This window comes from Pelodiscus sinensis, chromosome 1, assembly GCF_052426305.1.
Source record: "Pelodiscus sinensis isolate ZL-2025 chromosome 1, ASM5242630v1, whole genome shotgun sequence".
Taxonomy (NCBI): Eukaryota; Metazoa; Chordata; order Testudines; family Trionychidae; genus Pelodiscus; species Pelodiscus sinensis.
The window spans coordinates 292320011-292335233 of NC_143052.1; the positions used below are offsets into that span (position 1 = coordinate 292320011).

At 41.3% G+C, this 15223-nt stretch overlaps 1 long non-coding RNA gene across 1 annotated transcript in view; it reads left to right on the forward strand.

Annotated features, from left to right (window-relative positions):
* The window catches only part of LOC142826492 (uncharacterized), a 98154-nt gene extending 86275 nt beyond the window's left edge, over window positions 1-11879 (forward strand). Inside the window, exons 3-4 of the long non-coding RNA XR_012900661.2 lie at window positions 8722-8790; window positions 11400-11879. This is a non-coding gene — a long non-coding RNA (uncharacterized LOC142826492). The remainder of the gene's footprint in view (window positions 1-8721; window positions 8791-11399) is intronic.
* Window positions 11880-15223: the final 3344 nt, after the last annotated feature.

The following is a 15223-nucleotide window of genomic DNA, read 5'->3' on the forward strand; positions in this document are numbered from 1 at the left end:
TTCTCAGAGCCGTGGGTAGTTTCTGGGCTTCTCCACTTAATGAGCACATGCATGGCATTCACAGATGGGACTGAAAAAGAAAGAGAAAACATGACTTTTGTTTAGAACACTTTTCTTTTATGTGCCTCAGAATTTGTTGTCAGAGCTCTGGAGGCCTGAGGCCTGCACCACTTGCCCTATGCACTGCAGAAAAACACTACCCTCTGATGAAGCATTTCACCCAATGGACTGATGGAGTCTGCTTAGGTATGTAGACTCCTAGGTCCAAAAATGGTTAAATAATTTGTCAAATGGTGCTGCTGCTGCTATTGCCTTCCCCTCCTTCCCCCCACCAAACAAATGTGAGCTGATTTAGGCTGCTTTGTCATAATCTAGCTTCTGCTCCAAGACCCAGGCTGCTGCTAAGTCACACGTAAAGATAATGACCCCATGATTAAAAACAAAGCACAAATTGAAGGCCCCCTTGAAAATGTTGGAAACAGATGTTCAGAAGACTCAGACCTCTCTCCATTAATTTCAGAATGTAAATGAGTCTTAATTCCTCTTTTTATTGCACCGCTCCTCACCGCAGCATGTTCAATGTCAGAGAAAACGATCCTTCAGGGACACCCAACAGATCAAATACGAAGGTCACTGAAAAATGTGGGAACTTACAAAACAACAGGGGAGTAGAAGAGTGGTGCTTTAAGCAGCAAGTTTCAATGATCATAGAATCATCATAGAATCATAGAATACTAGGACTGGAAGGGACCTCGAGAGGTCATCGAGTCCAGTCTCCTTCCCTAATGGCAGGACCAAGTACTGTCTAGACCATCCCTGATAGACATTTATCTAACCTACTCTTAAATATCTCCACAGATGGAGATTCCACAACCTCCCTGTGCAATTTATTCCAGTGTTTGACTTCCCTGACAGTTAGGAACTTTTTCCTAATGTCCAACCTAAACCTCCCTTGCTGCAGTTGAAGCCCATTGCTTCTTGTTCTATCCCCAGAGGCCAAGATGAACAAGTTTTCTCCTTCCTCCTTATGACACCCTTTTAGATATCTGAAAACTGCTATCGTGTCTCCCCTCAGTCTTCTCTTTTCTAAACTAAACAAACCCATTTCCTTCAGCCTTCCCTTATAGGTCATGTTCTCTAGACCTTTAATCATTCTCGTTGCTCTTCTCTGGACCCTCTCCAATTTCTCCACATCTTTCTTGAAATATGGTGCCCAGAACTGAACACAATACTCCAATTGAGGCCTAACTAGTGCAGAGTAGAGCGGAAGAATGACTTCTCGTGTCTTGCTCACAACACACCTGTTAATGCATCCCAGAATCATGTTTGCTTTCTCGGCAACAGCATCACACTGCTGACTCATATTCAACTTATGATCCACTATAACCCCTAGATGCCTTTCCGCCGTACTCCTTCCCAGACAGTCGCTTCCCATTCTGTATATATGAAACTAATTGTTCCTTCCTAAGTGGAGCACTTTGCATTTGTCTTTATTAAACTTCATCCTATTTACCTTGGACCATGTCTCCAATTTTTGTCCAGGTCATTTTGAATTATGATCCTATCCTTCAGATTAGTCGCAACCCCTCCCAGCTTGGTATCATCTGCAAACTTAATATGCGTACTTTCTATACCAATATCTAAATCGTTGATGAAGATATTGAACAGAGCTGGTCCCAAAACAGACCCCTGCGGAACCCCACTTGTTATGCCTTTCCAGAAGGATTGTGAATCATTAATAACTACTCTCTGAGTATGGTTATCCAGCCAGTTATGCACCCATCTTATAGTAGCCCCATCTAAGTTGTATTTACCTAGTTTATTGATAAGAATATCATGCGAGACCGTATCAAATGCCTTACTAAAGTCTAGGTATACCACATCCACCGCTTCTCCCTTATCCGTAAGACTCGTTCTCCTATTAAAGAAAACTATCACATTGGTTTGACATTTGTTCTTTACAAATCCATGCTGGCTGTTCCCTATCACCTTGCCACCTTCCAAGTGTTTACAGATGATTTCCTTAATTACTTGCTCCATTATCTTCCCTGGCACAGAAGTTAAACTAACTGGTCTATAGTTTCCTGGGTTGTTCTTATTTCCCTTTTTATAGATGGGCACTATATTTTCCCTTTTCCAGTCCTCTGAAATCTCTCCTGTCTCCCATGATTTTTCAAAGATGATAGCTAGAGGCTCAGATACTTCCTCTATCAGCTCCGTGAGTATTCTAGGATACATTTCTTCAGGCCCTGGTGACTTGCAGGCATCTAACTTTTCTAGGTGATTTTTAACTTGTTCTTTTTTTATTTTACCTTCTAAAACTACCCCCTTCCCACTAGCATTCACTATGTTAGGCATTCCTACAGACTTCTCAGTGAAGACTGAAAGAAAGAAGTCATTGAGCATCTCTGCCATTTCCAAGTTTCCTGTTACTGTTTCTCCCTCCTCACTGACCAGTGGGCCTACCCTCTCCTTGGTCTTCCTCTTGCTTCTAAAGTATTTATAAAAAGTCTTCTTGTTTCTCTTTATTCCTGTAGCTAGTTTGAGCTCATTCTGTGCCTTTGCCTTTCTAATCTTGCCCCTGCATTCCTGTGCTGTTTGACTATGTTCATCCTTTGTAATTTGTCCTACTTTCCATTTTTTATATGACTCTTTTTTATTTTTAGATCATGCAAGATCTCGTGGTTAAGCCAAGGTGGTCTTTTGCCATATTCCATATATCGGAATAGCTTGCTTTTGGGCCCTTAACAATGTCCCTTTGAAAAACTGCCAACTCTCCTCAGTTGTTTTTCTCCTCAGTCTCGATTCCCATGGGATCTTACCTATCAGCTCTCTGAGCTTACCAAAATCCACCTTCCTGAAATCCATTCTCTATTTTTCTGTTCTCCCTTCTACCCTTCCTTAGAATTGTGAACTCTATGATTTCATGATCACTTTCACCCAAGCTGCCTTCCACTTTCAAATTCTCAACCAGTTCCTCCCTGTTTGTTAGGATCAAATCTAGAACAGCTTCCCCCGGTAGCTTTTTCAACCTTCTGAAATAAAAAGTTGTCTCCAATGCAGTCCAAGAACTTATAGAGTTGCGTTATGTCGAACAGCTGCTGAAATCGGAAATAGGTAGATATGAGGTGGGGGGGGGGGGAGGGGACTTCACACCAGGATCTGTAAAGAAAATGAGGTGGAAAAGGCAATACACACAAAGTGATTTAACTCTGGAAGTTACCTAACTCCTAGGCAAATAACCACTGGAAACTGGTTAACAAGAAGGGGCAGATGGGAGTGTTTTCGTATCTAGGAAAGAGATTAAAGAGTATCCATTCTGCCATGGTTTCTCCTCTTCTAATTCTTTCTCTCTTTCTCCTCCTTCAGTCTACTTATCCCATTCACATCCAAGAAAATAAGCTGATAGGAAACAGCCAGCATGAATTTGTAAAGAAGAAATCATGTCAAACCAATCTGATAGCTTTCTTTGATAGGATAACAAGTCTTGTGGCTAAGGGAGAAGTGTGGTATACCTAGACTTTAGTAAGGCATGATGTTCTTATCAATAAACTAGGCAAATACAACTTAGATGGGGCTACTATAAGGTGGGTGCATAATTGACTGGATAATAACTACTCTCTGAGAATAGTTAATGGTTCACAGTCATGCTGAAAGGGCATAACTAGTGGGTTTCTGCAGTAATTTATTCTGGGACCAGTTCTGTTCAATATCTTCATCAACAATTTAGATGATGGCATAGAGAGTATGCTTATTAAGTTTGCAGATGATACCAAGCTGGGAGGCGTTGCAGTTGCTTTGGAGGATAGGGTCATAATTCAAACTGATCTGCACAAACTGGAGAAATGGTCTGAGGTAAATAGGATGAAATGTAATAAGGACAAATGAAAAGTACTCCTCTTAGGAAGGAACAATCCATTTCACACATACAGAATGGGAAGTGACTGTCTAGAAGGAGTATTGAAGAAAGGGATCAAGGGGTCATAGTGGACCACAAGCTAAATCTGAATCAACATTGTGACACTGTTGCAAAAAAACCATGATTCTGGGCTGCATGAACAGGAGTGCTGTGAGCAAGACATGAGAAGTCATTCTTCTGCTCTACTTTGCACTGTTTAGTCCTCAGTTGAGGCATTGTGTTGAGTTCTGGGTTACACATTTCCAGAAAGATGTGGAGAAAATGGAGAAGGTCCAGAGAAGAGCAACAAAAATGAGCATCTTCCCTTCTATCTGTTGTCTTCCAATCCTGTCTCCTCTACCTTCCATCATTCAAGCACTCCCCCCTCTCCTATAGGGAAGGTAAGCAAAACCACAGATGTCTGCCTCAGTGACTATATCTGGGAAATGAGGTGGCTGAGTTGTTTATGGACTTGCCACTTAACCATTACATAGTCCCTGACTCCCTATGGATCTAACTCTAAATGTAGAGGAAGGCTGCCTCTAGGAGATTCATTAGGCGTTCTCACTGAGGGGAGAATCAATATGACCAGCCTAGTGGATAGTGGGTCTTGGAGACACACACACACAAGAGTATCCTTCTGCTCCCACTTTCACCAGTTCACCTGGCCAATGACTATTTCAGAAAGCCAGAAGCAGCAGCAAAAAAGAGTTCATAAGACACAGTGGGTCCGTCTAGACTACAGGCTTTTGTCGACAGAAGTTTTGTCGACAGATACTGTCGACAAAGCTTCTGTTGACAAAGAGCATCTAGACTACATACAGTTCTGTCGACAAAGCAAGCTGCTTTGTCGACATGGCAGTGTAGACGCAAAGGACAGTTTAGATGCAATAATGCCTTCTGTCAACAGAACTCTGTCGACAGAAAGCGTTATTCCTCGTAAAATGAGGTTTACCAGCGTTGACAAAACTGCTGAGTTCTGTCGACGTTATGTCGACAGAACTCAGCAGTAGTGTAGACGCAGGTTTAGTTTTGTCGACAAAAGTCCACTTTTTTTGACAAAACCCTGTAGTCTAGACACACCCAGTAAATGCAATGGTTCCCCAACTCTATGGCAGAGAGGATGTCATAGGAAGTGGCCGACTATGCAATATATACCATCAGCTTCTCTTCTGAGGATATTATAGCTGTATTTACCATGCAAAGATTTAAGTTGTGAATCATATTTGTAAGCAAACGGATGTCCATCTACATGTGGTCAGTGTAACAGTGCCTTTGGGGGTCACAACCGAGAATACCAAATTCAGGAAATTTCTGAAGAATCTGGGAGACAACAAAAGTAAAAGTGTTTCACCAAACAAGAAGCCATCAAACCAATTTCCTGAGGTATTTCAGTCATTGTATCACCTCCAAAGCCACTGGATTTATAGAATTCTGTTTTTTAAAGCATAGTCATCAGGTAAAAAGTTCTTCTGATCCCAAAAGCCCAGCCACACACTAGGTCAGTATATAACTCAGATCTTAACTAAAAATCATGCTGTGACCAATTCTTTCTTTTTTAAGAAAGAAAGAAAAAAAGAAAGAACAATCACCATGGGCAAGTCACATCTCCATGTTTAATTTTGCTTAGTCATAGCAATGGCTGCTACCTATTCATCAGCTGGAATGTCTACAAGAAAGTCCATTCAGTGTAGGTAGGCATCTTCCATGGGCCATTGTCAATTAAGTGTCCCTTCATGAGTAATTTAATTTGACTAGTAGCCTTCAAGATGTGCTGACTATCTGTGAGCGTTACCTGAGGAGCAAATATTTGAAATACAGGTCTAGAGATAATGCTCATAACTTCAAATATAAAAATGATACACGCATGCAAATACAATACTCAGAACCAGCAAGTCATATCCTTTCTGTAGATACCTCTCCTGACACATTTTGTACAAGTTTTGATATAAGTAGGTAACAGTGATTGCAACAATGCTCTGTATGGTCATATTTTAATCAAATAAGGTCTCAGTCAGTAAGCAGTACAGACTAGTGGAAATGAAAATAAGGTAAGGCAAGCACTTCCACTGTAAACAATTATTTCTGTAAGTTGACAGATGAGTAGAATCTCCTTCCATGTTCTGTTAATATCAAGAGCTTCACTTAATAAATGAAGATAACAAACCTATTTACTTACTCCTTTAACTGTGCATATACCTTATGAGTCAAATATATATTTGAAGATAGTGTGATCCTACTTCCTTTTCGGGAACTTTTATATAAATTGGTATTACCAGCTTTTTCTATTTACTATCTCTATGTATAGTTTCTTAGACTCTTCTCTATGGTGGAAGCTTGCCAGTTTGAGATCTACAAAGCCAGAAGAAGTCATAGGTCAGAATATGTCCATCTGGTTCAGTATTAATTAGTTGTAACAAACATGGCAAGTCGATGTGTTGCTTGTACACATAAGATTAGCTTCAGTTAGTACATTAAAAGGTCAATAGGAAGAAGAGAGATGTGAAAAATAACATTGCTGAACTGTGGATACTCATGAGGGATTGTCTCCGGAGAATTCCAGTTTCTTTCCCTAAATTAGCTGTACGTTCCTTCCATACAGTTACTATTAATCATGAGACTGTCAGTATAAAGGCACAGGAATATGTTATGTTAGCCAATGACTTTCCAATTAATTCCAATTCTCCTGCCGACAGAATACAAAACGTTTATCCACAGAGATATTATTTCTGGGGGCCATCTAAGTACTGCTCCTTAAAAGGACAAGAAGTGTTCTGGAACTCTGCAAGCATTACTGATATTACTAAATGATAAAATTCAGGGCGGACAAGAATCTATTCAGAACTATGCAGTTGTCCCTTAGGACTAACAAAGTGCCTTAATAATTCAAGGGAGATGTCCAAGGTATGGTTAACTTTGGTTAGGTATATTGATCATTTGATGTCAGTAATGAATTGAGGCAATATTTAGAAGTCTCCAAGGAACGGGCTAATTGAGAAGGTATTGTTATGCTATTCCAATGTGATACATTAGTTACTATTAAACTTCTGTTTAATGAATAAATACCAGGTGTAGGAGCCACCTCCAGCCTATGCAAAGAAAATAGCTAAGGCTAGAACATTTTTTAATTTTTTCCACATAGATAATATGGGCAAAAAGCTACTGAAGAGTGTGTGGTCCTTAATGTGATGGAGTCCTACTTTGATGAGGACATCACTCTTATCGATGCTGTTCAGAGTTATGTGTGTATCAAGGAAAGAATATAAAGCAGTTTGAGTGGCGAAGTCTAGTTACAATGGAGTCAACTAAACAACAAGATTTCAGCCTTTTCTATAAACGGTTCATGCTTTTGTAGAATAACTTTAAACCTCAGCCTGGCAAGACTTTAAAGAATATAGAAACCTGCCTCAGGGAACACAGATTTACAGACGTGTTAGTCTGTATTTTTAACTGAAAAAAACTGTTTCAACTCTAGTTGTAGTTTGCAAATCCATAATTGAGCTGATTTTACATTATATAAATTATTTACATAGATGAGGAACATATATACTAAAGATAATGAAAACCATTCATACACTGATTTGATATTTTAAATGTTACTAAAATAGAGATTTGAAAAGACCTAACTCAGTATTGTGGATTAGCAGTGTGTAATAGTACTAAATCATGCCAGCTTTGAATTATGAACACACACTATTCAAGAACAGCAAATTATTTCCTTCCAGTCTTTCATTTTATGGATTCTGCTCCACCTCTTCCCCAAGATGTATAACGTATGTAAATAGGAGTTAAAGACAAAGCATTAGATAAGTTTCACCACACACTGCATCTTAAACCTTTGAAAGTAAGGGTTTATAATGCAAATACCAACATCCTGCTAAGTCCTGATACCTTCCCATTAAAAAAGAAAAAAACAGAACAGCCCGGTCACTCCAAGCATCAAAATGTGTCAGTATGATGTTCATTCCATTTACTAATATTAACTAATTTTTTTTTAGGCTAAATGAATGACATTAGCACTGGCTTCGGTTGCTACTTTCCTCCCCATTGTAGCCTGTTTGCTACAGATAAGTGTGACAATTTAATTTATGCTGCAACAGAAGGGACTGATGAAAAAAATAGTCAATCTAAATAAGGATTTGAATATAGCTTTCTTTCTGAAGGAGATGGCAAAAGACCTTCTTTATTGAACATAAAGAGCCACTGAATCTTATCAAGTTATTAATGAAATTATTAGCCTTTTTAATTTTAAATTACTAAAATAGCCTCTTAGTTGGATGGCTAACTTTAATACCATGTTGATTTAAGATTTTTGACTCAGGGGACCAGCATTCTATACTAACAATCCGATCCAACGAGGAACTCATTTAACATTCTTATTAGCTAAATACAAAGATTAATTAAGCTATAATCTCTTCAAAACGGCTCCTCATCAATGGTTAATAACAGGTTTGTTAGTTAACTTCCTAAAGCAAGATCCACAGTAGTGAATATTCTAGCAAGCTGGTTAATTGTTTAATGATTTTTGCAGCTTTTATTGCTGCTTTAAATTGTACTTCACAATTTGTAACAGGAGTAATGTTCATAAATAATTATCCACAAGATGCTGTTACAGCAGCACAGATGGAAAAAGTCAGTCATCAAACTAGAGGGGTTCTGGAATTCATGTAAAATGAAGGCCACCATTTTCAGCAAGTAGTTCTTTTAAATGCATTTTTAAAAATGTATCTAAGATTTGTGGGTTTAAGATTTTGATTTAAAATTCTTTATTTTTGCTATCTCTCTCATAATGTCTCATCATTTCCTTTTAACCTACACTCCAGAAAAGATAAATGCCTCCACTCTCAAGGAAACAAAAGCCACCACCACAGCAGAAGTGAAGGCTGGGGCAGGTGAGAAATGTGTAAGAGCTATAAATAAAGACTGAAAGCTGTATTAAAAGTACTATTGTAAAGGCTGGTAGCGCTCTGACTAGATGCTGATGATCCCCATGTAACTGATTTCAACAGCTACATGTTCCTTGGAAAGATTTGTGGTGGGAAAAAAAAAGAGAAATACAATCACCTATTAAGGGTTCTCCTGACTTCTCAAAGGCTTTTTCACAAAGTACTGCCAGACACAGACAGTTTCAAGAATGCAGTGAAGCCTGTAGATAAGGGGTTCTCAAACTATAGGTCAGGACCCCAAAGTGGGTCACTCTTGGCCAAGCCAAAGACAGAGCCCCATCGCCTGGGGTTGGAGCCAAAGTGAGGCCAGCCTTTGGCTTCTGCTGTGAGAGGCAAGATCAGATAAAGGCTCCCTGCCAGGGTCTGAAACCCCTGGGCTTCAATTTTGTCCCTCCTCCCTCTGTCCCTCCCTTTCTGCTGTGGTGGGGTCAGACAGGCTCAAACTTCAGTCCCCTTTCCTGGGGTTGTGTAGTAATTTTTGTTGTCAGAAGGCATCATGGTGCAATGAAGTTTGAGAACTGCTGCTGTAGATCATGAGCAGGCAAATACCAGCCCACAGGCCAGATCCGGTCCACCAAGGTTAGCTCCTGGCAGGCCCCCATAGATATATCTACCTGCACTGCCTCAGGTACTGGCGATTACAGATCCTGTTGGCTGCGGATCACCTTTCAACTGAACAAGGGAGGCATCCCCCAATGAGAAAGGGCCACCCTTGCCCCATCTGAAGCAAAAGGGGTTAGTTACATTTCCTGTTGTTAACCATAGCAAAGAGCTCTCTTTCTGGAAATCCCTAAGCCGTAAAGATCCGATTGAGACTCCAAGAATCCAAGCACAGTTGTCGGAGGTCATTCGCTATCCTATTTTTGTCCCCCCTGGAAAGTGAACTGTTGGGATTAAGATGCACTTGGCTATGCACCCATTCCAGAGCTTTATCACTTCAGTAGAAAGGGAGGGAGATCGGACCCCTTCTTGTCGATTGATACAACACAAGCAAAGCTACCTTGTTTGTCAAGATCTTTATGGTCCTGTCACAGATTAAAGGCAGGCAGTGGATACAGTCATCCCTGTCTGCCCTCAGCGTGAGGAGGCTGATGCCTCTTGGCCAGACCATTTGCTTGCAGTAGTCAAAATCCCTACCTGTGGCCCCTGCCTCCCAGTTCATCAGGGTTGCATCTGTTGTGATGGTGAGGGAAAGAGGAAGTTGAACAAATGAAATCCCCATGCAGACATTATTTGATCTTTCCACCTAGGAAGCCAGGGTAGATAAAGAGGCTACTCTACAAACGAACAGTTCATCTGACCTCCCTCAGTTGATGATTCCAAGCACTTCTGTTACCCCAGAGTCTCAGTAACAAGCAGAATCTTTTGAATTAATTTAGAATTTAGGATAAGGGATCTGATTGATGAAGTTAAATGATCTGGTTACCAGAAGGGAGGCCCCTGACACTGTATCTGATCACCGGTGATTTCTCTCCCCCCAAAAAAACACACTTGGAGTCCAGATTAAAGTTCACTAATATATTGTAAGAATTTAAATTGACAAGTGCATGAACAAAAACAAGAACAACAACCAACAAATCCAACCCCCACCACAAAACAGAAGAGAAGAAAGACAGAAAGATCCCCAATACAGATAAGATATTTATATGTTACAAAAGTCTCTTTGTCGCCGATGGCGGTACTGGTGCTTGTGACCTTCTACCTTTGGCTCAGACTAGCCCTCAGGGAGAAACTGCAAGTGATCCCTCACAGATGGATCAGTTGCCCTTGGTGGAATCCTAGCCTGTTGCCACAGGAGCCTAGGCTGATGATGAATGGTGGTGCAGTTCTGGTATGATTCCCGTTGGGCCTTCACCACAATGGAGTGTTTCAGGGATGATGACAATGTTATGGTCCGAGGCCGGTAAAGATCAAACACTTCTGCTTGGTGTATCCCAGATCACCAGTGCTGAGCCTTCGCCATAGCGTGGTGTGGGAACCCATCGCAGCTGTGAATGATCTTTATGCCTTTTCCTTCTGAGACGCTGTCAGTCTGGGACATTACTCTTGAAGGGTAACTGTCATTGGATCCTGATCCTTCGATACAGGGAAGTGGGCCTTCAGTGGCGTAGACACTCCCTCTCTGACACACGGTGTCCTCACAGATGGAACACTGACCGCACCCTCCCTTGGGGTGCAGTGCTTTGTAGAACCTTTGGCAGGAAAACTTGTGTAGGGTAGTGTGCACAATTTTGGGCTGGGTGCAAAAGATCTACATTCCTGGTGCAAGCCTCTCCATGTCTTGTGCACAGCTTTTGCATGCCATGTGCATAAGTTGGTAATGAGCACAAAGACTTCTGGTGGGAAACAAGTCCAGATGTTTCCACAGAGTTCTGATGGTAATCTCCATTTTGTTTTCCAGTCAGTGATGACCATCACCATTTTCAGTGTGCACCTTACCCAAATTCTGTACACAACAATCGCCCAAAACAACATTATGAACAGATCAACATTATAACATTAGAGTCCCTCTAACACTTCCAGGAGCTAATGAAATGATCATGGTTTCTTTACAGAATTCCATGAAGAAGGTCAGAGAGCTGCAGCATAAGCAGCCGGATATCCCTCAGCAGACCCACTTCATGGCGATTGTTCTGCTTTTCAATGAGGCTCTGGTGGATGCTGCCAAATCTTTCTGGCAGAGTCCCTGTGATGATACCAGCAGTGTGTAATCGAGCCACAAGAAAATATTGCATCCCAGCTAAGGATTCTGAATTTTTGTTCACCCACCCAGAACCAAACTCCCTGCTTGTGGAGCCAATAAACAGTCCTGGCTGACAACGCCATGCTAAAGCCACATTGCATGAGAGGGAACAAAAACATCTAGAGCTATTTCAGCAGAAAGGCTTACTCCTTCCCAGATTGTCAGCTCAGGATTGTGACGTATCCAGTTTCCATTGCAAAGTTTAACAGCTCTATTTAGGCCAAATTCACCACCTTTATTGAGCATCTGGCAGTTGAACAATACAAAACTTTTGCACAAAAGGGTCAGTGTAGACAGCTCAGATTTGTTTTCTGCAAAAAAGCCCCGATTGCGAAAATGGCAATCGGGGCTTTTTTGCAGAAAAGCGCGTCTAGATTGGCACGGACGCTTTTCCGCAAAAAGTGCTTTTGCAGAAAAGCGTCCGTGCCAATCTAGATGCTCTGTTCCGAAAATGCTTTTAACGGAAAACTTTTCCATTAAAAGCATTTGCGGAAAATCATGCCAGTCTAGACGTAGCCGATATGTTTAATACTTACCTATATTATAAACAGTCTTCATCCTACATCATCTCTATGTAAAGAGGCTTAAAATAATTGTGCAAATGTGCATGCTATTTTCATTGTTTTCTAGTCCTCTAAAGCTAAGGCTATAGAAGAATTTAGAAGAACTCCTTTTTATCCTGCAGCTGAAATGATTGTAGAGAACTCCCAGCGACGATCACGCCCCGCCTCCTAGCCACTCCCTCCGCCCCCACTAGGCTTTTGGGCTTCTGATGTGCCCAGAGCAGCGATCGTGGCTCTGCCTCCCAGCTGGAACTCCCAGGCTGGGAGGCGGGGCCACAATTGAAGCTAGGAGCCTGTGATTGCACAGAAGCCTGACGGGGGCGGGGACAGTGGCTGGGAGTTCCAGCCACTGCCCCCACCCCTGCCAGGCTTCTGTGCAATCACAGGCTCCTAGCGCCAATCGTGGCTCCACCTCCAAGCCACTCCCCCCGCCCACGCCAGGCTTCCGTCCAGCACACAGATGGAAAAATCGGAAAATGCTGGACATTGCACTTTTCCGGTATTTTCTGATTTTTTTTACTGGACAAAAAGCGCAAATACCGTACTGTCCAGTAGACCACCGGACACCTGGCAACCTTATGTGCATTCTGGGACTTGACTGACTTGGTGAGTGGTTTGCAGCAGAGGGGAAGAGGAATGGTGTGTTAAAGAGGCATTTGTCCATTGGGCCTTCACACAGCAAGGTGGGAAACAGAAGCAAAGAACTACTCCCCCAGGTACTGTGGAGCAGGTGTTTACTTACAGTTGAATCACTGTTGCAGTATTTTCCCAGCCTAATGCTGTCACTTTTAATAGATATTCCCATTTGGTATCCTCTGACTCGGTGCTTGTGAGTGGGGAAATGGCACCTCCTAGATGCACCGAGAGATGGTATTCAGCTTTCCCCAGATCATTGGGTGGGAGGCCCAAGCCAATTCTATTTGCAGTGCTAAGAGGAACCTCTAGATCTTGAACCTGGCCCTTGTTGCTGCCAGCAGCACCTGGCAGAAGGGTTACACTAGTAACTATCAGCAGGGGACTACTATTCAAGATAGCTAGGTTCTCTTCCAAGATGCTCCTGACTCTTGTGCAGGTCACAACCACCATGCAGTTGTCTCCCTGTCTGCAGAATGGGGGCTTCCCACATCAGTAAAACCCTTGGAGAATGCAGAGTGAAAGACACACTGTAGATGCAAAATGTATTACACGTGGTAGTTGGCATGGTGTTCCTCAATATATAAAGGGTTTTTTTTTTTTTTCAAAAGAGGCTGCTCTATAAAGTTGAAGTACCTAAAGTCTGCCCACCAAATGGCTACATTAGCAGCTTGCAAGAAGATATTAGGATGCAGTAAATATATTTAAAATGTCACAGATTTGCAATAATCCTTATGTACAGTATGAGGGCACAACCCACAAGGCCTAGAGCCAGCCAGTGTGCAGTGCTCTCTCAAGTCGGTGTAAAGCTGCTCAGATCAAGATGGATCATCACCTGCTGAACGGGAAGCTGCACATCAGATTGAAGATGAGGTAGACTGTGGCCTGCCATGAGGAATTCCTTGGACCGCATTCCGGAATGCACTACAGTCGAGGGGGTCAAATAGCAGGAGCCTAATTCTTCTGGAACTCTGTTCTATTTAATTTTTATGATTTAAGCATCACAAAATATCTCACATCACATCAAGTTCAGTGTGTCATGCTTGGGAATGCTCCAAAATCCATTTGTTGTAGCTGTATGATTGCAGACATTCAATAATTCAGATTAGTACACATCCAGCACCGATCTTTTGCCTGCTTTCCATTTAATTTGCTGGTCACACCAGACACACACATCCCCTTCAGAAATCTTTACCACCTATCAAAGAAAAATATATTTCACTGGTAATCAGAACCCAACAGAAGGCAAAAGATGATGCTGGTGCTGCTAACCTGTTACACTTACTCTTCCTTCAATAGTCAATTCAATATATCGGCTAGTTGCTCTGAACATCGTCAAAAATATTTGTGTTGCCTTAAAGACAAAAATAGATAGTCTTCCACATTGTTCTGAAAGACTGACATGCTGAAAACCAACTTCTGCAGTTTAAAAGCAAGCACAGAAGGAAAACATCTTTCCAGGTATTAAATTTATCACTTTGGGAGTACGTCAATTTGACCATGTTATTCTCTTCACACTTCTCTCTACTCGAGTTGAATCACCCATATGTAAATGTGATCATTTCTCTTCATCCAGAAGTGCATGGCTGATCTAAAGCTAGAACTGACATATATCCATTGCCAAATGGGGGGAAAAAATTACACTGTGAAATTCCTTGTCCAGCTGCCTAATTCATTAACTAACCAGTACATTTTATTACAGGCTTCAGCAATTTAATGTGAAATGGGTCCCTTTTATGCTACCATGGTATGAGCAATGTTAAATTGATTTTTTTTGCTTTTCTTAAAAAGGTACTCAAGTGTGTCTCTAACTTGATTTCTTTTGAACAATCAGCAGTGATGCAGTATTTCCTTTGTAACATTTGCATGTACACTGAGAGGCCATGCTCTGGTGCTCTCAGTGAAGTATTCCTGTCCCTACATAAAAATGCACATGGGATGTAATCATTTTGCCATTTACTTGTTTGAGATGACTGTAAGACCTGTACTAATATTAGTATATTTTAATCTTCAGATCATCTAACAAGATTTCACACTTCCACCAGGATCACAGGAGCGAGTAATTTATGGTAAGATGTCCATAGATAGTTTTCCAATTTTTAGTATGGTTAGTTATTAATGCAGTGTTAACTAGAAGGCAATGTAAACTAGAGCAAATAAAAATGTATGTTTATGAATCATTCTACTAAGGACTCACTCATTTTAGAATGTACTGAAGAATAACCCGGGGGGGGGGGGGGGGGAATTGTGCTAGACTGCCCCAATTAAAAATGAAAGGGCTGAATATTTTCCAAATCTATTATTCTATAGTTTCCAGTTTACATTTGAATTCAAATTCTGACCATAAGTGAATGTTAGATAAAATTTGCAAGGCAAGGAACCACTGCCTAGTAGCAGTGAACAAAGCATATGCTGCTCATTATGGACACAGCACTATGCT